Raw genomic sequence first — 8,771 nt, 5'->3', positions numbered from 1 at the left:
TATCTGCATTAGGAGCCACCCTAAGCCCAGTAATGCTGTGACTCTTGCAGACTCGTAGATGTACTGCCTTGGTGGTCTTGGGTAAGATCTGAGAGAATTCCCTGGATTACCAGGCAGAGACTCTTGTTCCCTTCTCTTACTTACCCCAAGTAAATGGAGTCGCTCCATGATGAGCTGCCTAGATCTAGGGGAGGAGTGACACAAGCACCCCCATAACCACCACCACTGGGACTGTGCTGGGTCATACCTGTAGCCAGCATAGCAGTAGGTCTCGCCCAAGGCCTGCAGCAGCCACTGCCTGGCTACTACCAATGTTCACTCAGGGCTCAAGGGCTCTTCAGTCAGCAGGTGGCGAATTCAGCGAGGCTTCTGTCCTTCCCTTCGGGACTATAGGCTCCCCTCAGTCCAGGGCAGGTTCAAAAATGCTATCTGAGAGCCAGGGCCTGGAGCTGGGAACCTCAGGCAGCTTCTTAGTGCTCTATTTTACTGTGGCTGAGCTAGCAACTAAGCCACAAGACAAAGTCCTTTCTACTCTTACCTCTCCTTTCCTCAAGCAGAAGGAGTTTCTCCCCATGGCCACCACCACTCCAGGCCTTTGGCAAGTACTACTTGGTTTACTGAAGTCCCAAGGGCTCTTCAGTCAGCTTGCAGGGAATGCTGCCAGGCCTGGGTCTCTCTTTAGGGCAGTGTCCTCCCGTCTGGCCCTGGGTTAGTTCAGAAATGCCATCCAGGAGCAAAGTCCTGGAATCGGAGACCCCAGGAGCCCACTTGGTGCTTTACCCTACTGTGGCCGAGCTGGTAGCCAAGCTACAAGGCTAACTCTTCCCTCTCCTTTCATTAAACTGAAGGAGTCTCTCTCCATAGCCTCTACAACTGGGAATGTGCTGGGTCACACCTGAAGCTAGCACAGCGCTCAGTCTCATCCAAGTCCTGTGACAAGTACTGCCCTGCTGCTGCTGGTGTTTATTCAAGGCCCAAGTGCTCTTTAGTCAGCAAGAGATGAATCCTGCCAGAACTGTGGCAGAAGGTCCCCTTCTGGTCCACAGTGTCTAGAAATGTTGTTCAGGAACTAGGACTGGTTTGGGGACTTCAGGACTCTTCCTGGTACCCTGTTCTGTGGCTGAGATGGTATCCAAGTTGCAAGACAGTCTTCTTTGCTGTTCCCTCTCCTCTCCTCAAGTGGAAGGAAGGAGTCTCTTTTGGAGCTGCAAGCTGTGCTGCCCAGGGTTAAGGAAGGTTTGACACAAGCACTCCCTTGGCCACCCCAGCTGGGGTCTCACTAGGTCACATGCCCCCCAGGTCCACTGGCTCTGAGTCCAGCACAGTACCAGGACTTGCCCAGGAAATGCAGTCCTTGTTTAGACTGCCTTTCAAGTTTATTTAGGGTCCTAGAGCACTTTAGCCCATGGTCATGTTGCTTGCTGGAACTCAGGTTCTGACTATTGGGATGGGTGATCCCCCTCTGGCTAGGGCTGGTCTAAATGCTTCATCTGTGAGCACCAGCTAAATTCTTTCTTGTGTTGTTTTCTGCTGTGACAGGCTGCACTGAATTCCAATGCAAAGTCTCACAATCACTGTGCTCTTCCTCCCTCACGCATACAGATTCTCTCTCCTCACCACGGCTGCTGCTGGAGGATGAAGGAGGGGTGGTGGTAGCAATTCAAGACCGTCTTTCCTACCCTCTTCAGTGCCTTTCCTTGATAAGCTGTTTAAACCAAGTACTGTGATCACTCACCTAATTTTTGGTTCTTACAAAGGAACTTTCTTGTATGGATAGTTTTTCAATTTGCTATTCCTGGAGGGGAGATGTTCATTGAAGGTGTCTTATTCAGCCATCTGACTCCACCTCCCTCCAATCTATCCCTCATTTTTCTTTAATTGTTTTAACTAGCTCAAATGAGCTTCTACTTTCAATCTAGATAATTCTAACTATTGTAGACACAAAAACCCATGTTTCTACTATCTTATGATATCAATTTAAACATACATATATAATGAATCCACTGACTTTAGTACTTAAACCTCACCACTGTCTGCTTTATTGTCCTCTGCCACCACACACACCATCACCGAACAGTCTGTTCATATATATAGTAAGGTTAAAGAGGCTTTATAGCAAACCCAAATGAGTAAACACTTTCCCATTCACTACAGAGGAATTTGATAATCATTTTATGTATGGAGTGGCTTAAATGCCCAGACATCTGCTTGTAAATTTCATTCCCTTTTTCCCTCTTCCCTTTTTGTTCTTTAGATTAGCTAGTTTAGTTAGTTATTCTCACAACTTAGTATGCCTAAGAATTATTGCATAAAATAGTATTTATAAAGTCATGCTTAATGAACCTTTTGGGCAATTTAAAGAATTTTCAAGGGTAATTTTGACTATGTAATTTTTGCTTTGTTCACTGACTTTAATTCCTCTTATTCACATGCCTTACCATCCTAACTCCTCCTCAAAAATGAAACTTTACACTATACTTACAATGAGAACACTACAAACAAACAGCATTAAAATTATATTAAATGTTATTTTTTACCTTAGCAGTTTACAAGGCACCTTGGATTTTGTAGTACCTTAGTTATTATTATTATTATTAATGTCAATTAATATTACATGATAGATATACAAACATGAAAGTTAATAGAAATTCCACATGAGCCCAACCTTATTTTCTAACTTTATTTCCAATTACTCTCCATCACACATCTTAAGTTCTAACCAACTTGAAATTCTCAGTGTTTTTTAATCCCAGTCCTTTCCCCAATCCTATCCCATGCCTTCCACCTGGGATATTCTCTACCAGTTGCTCTCCCCTCTATGCAAGTCCAAATCCTACTCATCTTTCCATGTTCTTACCAAATACGGCCTCTCCTAATATTTCTAGAATTTCTAGATTTAATGCCTCCTTCCTCCAAATGACTACCTTATAATGCAGACTTTCTGTGTTTTTTTGACCCATCAGTCTACATTTTAGTACAGTAATTTGGTATGTGTCCTGTTGTCCCTCTAGTGCTTTAAACCTTTCAGCTGTCTGTTTAAAGTAATAACAGTAACAATATATTGGGTGATGATAGCTTATGGGTAAGTCAAATGAATGGCATAAATGCTTTAAGGGATGGGAATGAGGAATTGGGAATAAGGTAACTGCACTGTCTCTAGAGTGGCATTGTATTACTTGAAAGTGGACTTAGATCAGTTGTGAGTGTATATTGGAAACTCTAGGACAACTACTTAAAAAAATTCAAAAAGAAGTGTAATTGATATGCCAAAGAAGATAGAAAAGAAGAGGGAGCAAAAATAAACAAAAAGCAAATGCAATGAGTAGAAAACATTAGGAACATGTAGATATTAAACCAAATACGTCAATAGCCACTTTAAGTGTGAATTGTCCAAATATGTCAATTTTTTGTGAGTGTGATTGTCAGTCAATAAAAAACAAGGTCCATATGTTGTCTACAAGAAACTCACTCTATAAGGACACAAGTAGGTTAAAAGTAATGGAATGGAGGAAGAGAGACCGTGCTGTATTCATTAGCTAGGGCTTCCATAACAAAGTTCTAGAAATTGGTGGCTTAAACAAGGGAAATTTATGTTCTCACAATCTGGAAGTTAGAAGTCTGAGATCAAGGTGTTGGCAGAATTATTGTTTTCTGAAGATCATGAGAGGAGGATCTGTTCTTAGCCTCTCTCCTTGGCTTGTAGATTTATCTTCTCCCTCTTGAGAAGAATATAGACTTCCCTCTGTTCGTGTCTGTGTCCAAATTTCCTCTTCATATAAGGACACTAATCATAGCGGATTAGGGCCCATTCTTACCAACTTATTTTAATTTTATACCTGTTTAAAGACCCTGTGTCCAAATATACAAGTCACATTCTGAGGTATTGGGAGTTAGAACTTCAACAATAAAAATTTGGGGGAGGGGATACAATTCAACCCCTAATATATGCTAACACTATTCAAAAGAAAGCTGGAGTCGCTCTATTAATTGCAGTCAATGCAGACTTCAGAACAAGGAAAATTATCGGGGATGAACAAGAGCACATTACCTAATGACAAATGGTTCAATTCTCCGAGAGGACAAAACAATCCTTAATGTGTACACACCTAACAACAGAGCATCAAAATACATGAGGCAAAAACCAATACAAATGCACAGCATAATAGACAAGGTGCCTTACAGATAGAGTTCGGGAGCAACTGTGCAAAAATTAATTTCCTTAAACATGTTATTTCTTGCAGAGGTAACAGGATTGTTGAAGAACCAAGGAAGTATAACAATAGGGCAAAATTATTACTGAGATAACAAATATTTCAAGATTCCTGTTGGAGAAGTTGTTGGAGCTCTCTTTTACAGGATTAAAGAATCTATCCTTAGTCCTTTGACAATTGACACTCTCACCAGTAAACCTTTTAATCCCCCAAGTAGTGGAATACATTTAAGAAACTGTAAATCATCAAAATTCACAAAGAGTACCACCCTCTCTCCTCTTATCCCAGGAAGCCCGAAATTCTATTGTCATATCCCTTAGGGGATTTTTTTCCCCTTTTGTAGGCTTCAGTTGTTTTCAGGAGCTTTTTGAGTAATACTTATATTTCTAGCCAAAGATACATTAACTTTAATATTTCCTTGGCAGATTAGTACTAAAGAGAGAAATGTTGCTTGTTTCATGGAAATAAATTGATAGGTTCAGCAGCTGTCATTTTGCTTATATAAGTGTACACTTCAGAAGAGAAGTGTTTTGAACCTGAGCAAATGGTTTTAAATATGGAAAAAATTTTCCTGAGTCCCAGTACCTAAACATTAAAGGACATAATTGATAAGTTTAAATCTTTCCAACATCTGGTAAGTGCTTTCTCATTCATTCACTCAGTCTGCAACACTAACATGTCAGCCACTGTGCTGAGTCCTGGTGACTGAAAGTTTAAAAAGATCCTGTTTCTGTCTTCCAGGGGTTCACAGTCTGATGGGGAAGACAGACGTGTTACTAAATACAGTGTAATTAATAACTTAGATTAGCTGTCCCTACAAAAATGCTATAGAAAGACACACAGAACTGGCAACTTAAGAGTTTAGTCAGTACATGGTCATTATCACAGAAGGAAGAAATGGCATTCTCAACAGAGAGAACATATGTAAAAGGCACAGAAAAAAAATGCAACAGTGGTGTGTCCAGCTCCCTCAGAGTAGTGGGAGTAACAAGAGAAGACTCTTAAACACAACTTGATTTAGGATAAATAATTTAAGTGACTTGTCTGCGCAGCTTTCTGCCTCATGGTTAGCACCTACAAGTGCTAAAGCATAAAAACAGAGAAGGCTGCCCAAAAACAGGATGAGTAACTACCTCAGATGTATTTATCAAAGTTCATATTGATCATGTTTCTATTTGTTTCAGATATTATCATGGCAGGATTTGGTTTTTAATCTTTGTTGTGTTCTCTTCATCTAAGACATATACCATATAGATACAGACTCACAAACTCGTAACACCTACAGATTACTTATGGGGGCTTCTGAGGCCTTCCACCAATTTTTTTTTAATTTCAAAAACATTTTAAGAGACAGGGTCTCGCTATATTGTCCAGGCTGGAGTACAGTGGCTATTCACAGGTGCAATCATAGCACCAATGTGCCTGGCTTCACATTTAAATTTCAATCTCCAGCCTCACCAGGTGCAGTGGCTCACGTCTGTAACCCAAGCACTTTGGGAAGCTGAGGCAGGAGTTTGAGACCAGTCTGGGTGACATGAGACCCCATCTCTACAGAAAATTTTAAAAGTAATAATTAAACAATAAAAACCTCCAGCCTCATAGGCTACTATTTTCTGAACCAGGTTCCCATAATTCCTCAATATCCCATCCACTTTCTTGCCTCTATGCGTTTGTTCAAGCCGTACCTCTTTGGAATGCCTTCTGCCTCTTTTCCATTGATCAGAACGTTATCCCTGCTTGAAGACCTACCTCAAATGTATTTTCTCCTCCAAAACCTTCCCTTATTTCTTTCCCCAGCCTGTGCTCCCATAATAGCTTGATTTAATTTTGCTCTGTGTTATAGTAATTCACATACCTGTCTTTCCAGCTCGAGCAGAAACTTTTTGAGGGCAGGGACTTTGTCATAATTATTTTGTGTTCCCAGCACCTGGTACATGACCAGGAATGTGGCACTTGATAAATATTTGTTTTAAATGACCTGTTCGTCTCATTGCCTTTGTGATCTCATTGATGTCCTCTCCAGTTTCATAACAGAGTTTCTCCAGCTAAGCAAACCTTCTGAAGCTCAATTTATCACTGAGACTGAGATTAGAGGAAGAATTAAAAAACTACCCAAGGCACAGGTTCACCACCCTGACAACACAGCGAATCACTTAGACACTTTTTAAAAGAGGTAGTTGCTCCCAGCACTTTGGGAGGCTGAGGCGGGAGGATCACGAGGTCAGAAGTTTGAAACCAGCCTGGCCAACGTAGTGAAATCCCATCTCTACTAAAAATACAAAAAATTAGCTGGGCATGCTGGCGGGCACCTGTAATCCCAGCTACTCCAGAGGCTCAGGCAGGAGAATCGCTTGAACCTGGGAGGCAGAGGTTGCAGTGAGCAGAGATTGCACCACTGCACTCCAGCCTAGGCGACAGTGTGAGACTTCGTCTAAAAAAAAAAAAAAAAAAAAAAATTTAGTTGCCTGGGGCCCACCTTCAGAGATCTTGACTGACTTGTCCTGGAGTAGAAACCAGGTATCAATACATTTTCTGTAAGGAATTCTAAAGTACAGTTTTAGGAACTACAGACCTGAAGGGTGGATGGGAAATTGTTGCTGGGCCCCATATATAAATTAGAATAATTTCTAATTTGCTTTTCTCAAAAGGTAATGCTTTTCACAGAAAAACATAGCTAAAAAAATGTAGGCCACACAGTCTGGGTGAAGTTGACCTTTTTTCCAGAGAAATCTTTGCCATCAGGATCCTGAGTTATGCTATGGGAGGAATCACACAATTGGCATGATACTCACCTTTTTGAGTTCCTGCTTAGCATGTCTAGAGAATCCTGGTGCTCCCCATCATAGACATCTTTAAAATCTTATTCAAGGAAGCCATAAAGTGAACTGAAATCAAAACGCCAAGCACCAAGTCATTAAATGAGTAATGAAAGCTTGAAAGTTTCCAGTTCCCTTGAGGGTCTTGACATGGATGTCCCCTGTGACATGCAGTCAGTGGTATGGGAGGACAGGGCCAGATACCATGAGGAGGACCCCATGTTGCGTAACTCCAAGGTCATGTGCACAGTATGGGCCATGCGAAGAGTGCCCCCTGGAGTTGTGTAGTGCTGCATCTTAGCACAGGGACTTACCAGTCCTCAAACCCAAAAGATTTCTGGTGGTGGCTTCCACTTTGGTTCTGTTCTCCAACCTTCTTCTGGCTTGGAGCTCTCACTCAGATCCAAGGTGAAAGATGAAGAGTCTCCTTATCAAAATCTCTCTGCTGGAGTCTTTTCCTACCTGAGGATGTCGTCACCAGAAATTCCCCTAACTGGCAGCTCTTGTCAACACATTCTGGATCCCTCTGATGGACTGCAGCTAGACTTGGTTCTTAAATCAGTCACTGTAGCAGAGTTTTAGAAAGGATTTAAGCTCCTTTTCATCACCTACTCCTCTTCTCTTTCCCCACTGGTCAAAGTGTACATACAGAAGGAGAGTACATACTTTATTTTCAGGTTAGGACTGTTTCAGGGTGTGGGTGTGTGCGTGTGTGTGCATGTACGTGTGCATGCGTGTGTGTGAAATTTAACAGTCTAAGAGCAAAGAAGTAAAATAAAGCAGTATTAGCTATTTAAAAATTATCCCAGAACCTTCCAGAGAGTAGGAACCTTGAAAATGTTAGTTTCTATTGTTCTTGGCAGATGATAAAATGAATGCAGTGATAGTGGTGAAATCTACTGAGTAGCTTTCACTTTTTATATTTTTAGAGAGAGCGGAGAAAGCAGCAGGGTCCTCCTAGTAAGGTGAGGATTAATTTTTTTCTGAATGAAGTTGTAAAAATGAAAAAAATAGGAATTTTGGATGAGAAACCATTTTTTTTATAAACTATAAAGGAATATATAAAATGAATATATCAATTATTTTGATAAGAGACGCCAAACTGAATGCCACAAGAGTTTGAAGAAGAGAAAGAGACCACAACCTGTTATGGAAATCAGGAGGCAATGGCATCTCCCATTTAATAAGGATGTGATCTTGTACAAGATGTGGTTTCTGCATTGTGGAGCTGGGACCATGATCCCTGCCCTGACTACAAAGCAAGGCTGATTATGAGAATAGAATTGGATTTTTTGTGTCTGTACTTGTGAACTGTAGAACACAATAGAAATACAAAGTGATGTTACTGTAGCTATTATTGGTGATGAAGATATTAGTATTGATTTTGAAGAAATTGGCCAGCATTTAACTGGCAGGGCTGGCAGGGGAAGGCCTTACAGATAGAGAAAAGAGGACTGGAGAGGTTTCTGCCAATTTTCTTGGTTGATTGAGAGTCCCTGTGTGTAAGAGTTGTTTCTGAGCATCTGTTGACACCTACACTGTCACTGGACCTGTGACAATGCTAGAAATACAATATTGAATAAGAAATGCTATCTGCCTTCAGGGAGCTCACCTTGACTTGGTTTTGAGGATGGCTTCAAATATCAGATCAAGAAATGTATAGTAGGCCGGGCGTGGTGGCTCAAGGCTGTAATCCCAGCACTTTGGGAGGCCAAATTGAGACCATCCTGGCTAACATAGTGAA

At 41.2% G+C, this 8,771-nt stretch overlaps 1 long non-coding RNA gene across 1 annotated transcript in view; it reads left to right on the top strand.

Annotated features, from left to right (window-relative positions):
* The first annotated feature begins 1,594 nt into the window (after positions 1-1,594).
* LOC105509961 overlaps positions 1,595-8,771 on the top strand; it is a 9,574-nt gene continuing 2,397 nt past the window's right edge. Inside the window, exon 1 of the long non-coding RNA XR_001001501.1 lies at positions 1,595-1,718. This is a non-coding gene — a long non-coding RNA (uncharacterized LOC105509961). The remainder of the gene's footprint in view (positions 1,719-8,771) is intronic.

Source organism: Colobus angolensis, unplaced genomic scaffold (assembly GCF_000951035.1).
Source record: "Colobus angolensis palliatus isolate OR3802 unplaced genomic scaffold, Cang.pa_1.0 Scaffold181, whole genome shotgun sequence".
In the NCBI taxonomy this organism is placed as follows: domain Eukaryota; kingdom Metazoa; phylum Chordata; class Mammalia; order Primates; family Cercopithecidae; genus Colobus; species Colobus angolensis.
The sequence above is the reverse complement of the archived record's forward strand: the minus strand, read 5'-3'. Positions and strand labels throughout refer to the sequence as shown.